Genomic DNA, 622 nt, shown 5'->3' on the forward strand with positions numbered 1-622 from the left:
ACTGCCTTTAAAGCTGCCTGGGTTTAAATGAGAAGAATCACAGATGACCTCAGACCTCTGAAGAAACATCAGTCCTTTATTGTTTGGTGCACGTGGGGGGAAGGGCCTGGGAAGTGTCTCCGATATGAGGCCTTCATTGGGACCTCAGGCTGAGATGTGGTCAGCATTGTCCTGAGACTTGAGGTTTTAAAGGGGGCTCGAGGTTTTGGTTTATGACAGTGAGAACTGGAAAGTTATTAACGGTGCCCTTGCATCGTCCTTGTTCTCCAGATTGCTAAGATTCAAGTTCCTAAGTCACCTAGGTAACAGGAGCGTTTCCCTGTAGTGGGTACACCGCCTCACTCTTCCTTGACATTCTCACTGGACTAGGGAAGGAGAGGAAAACTCTAAGATCATTTCCGAAATAAAGAACAAGAGCTATTGAGCATGTCCACTGGGCCTTAAACACGCTGTGTCATTTTAATATCTACAACTCTGGAAGGAACTTACAGAGGAGGAAGAAACTGAGGCTCAAACAGGCTAAGTGATTTGCCTAAGCTCTTGCTATTTTCATCACAAAACTAAGTGCTCTCTCGAATTAGAACTGACCCTAAGGCACTAGTGAAAAGCTCTGCCACCGCCC

General features: G+C 46.1%; 1 protein-coding gene across 12 annotated transcripts in view; it reads right to left on the reverse strand.

Annotated features, from left to right (window-relative positions):
- NCOA2 (nuclear receptor coactivator 2) overlaps nucleotides 1-622 on the reverse strand; it is a 253076-nt gene that overhangs the window by 53193 nt on the left and 199261 nt on the right. The gene's annotated exons all lie outside the window — the stretch shown is intronic.

Source organism: Pteropus medius, unplaced genomic scaffold (assembly GCF_902729225.1).
Source record: "Pteropus medius unplaced genomic scaffold, Ma_sr-lr_union100, whole genome shotgun sequence".
NCBI lineage: Eukaryota > Metazoa > Chordata > Mammalia > Chiroptera > Pteropodidae > Pteropus > Pteropus medius.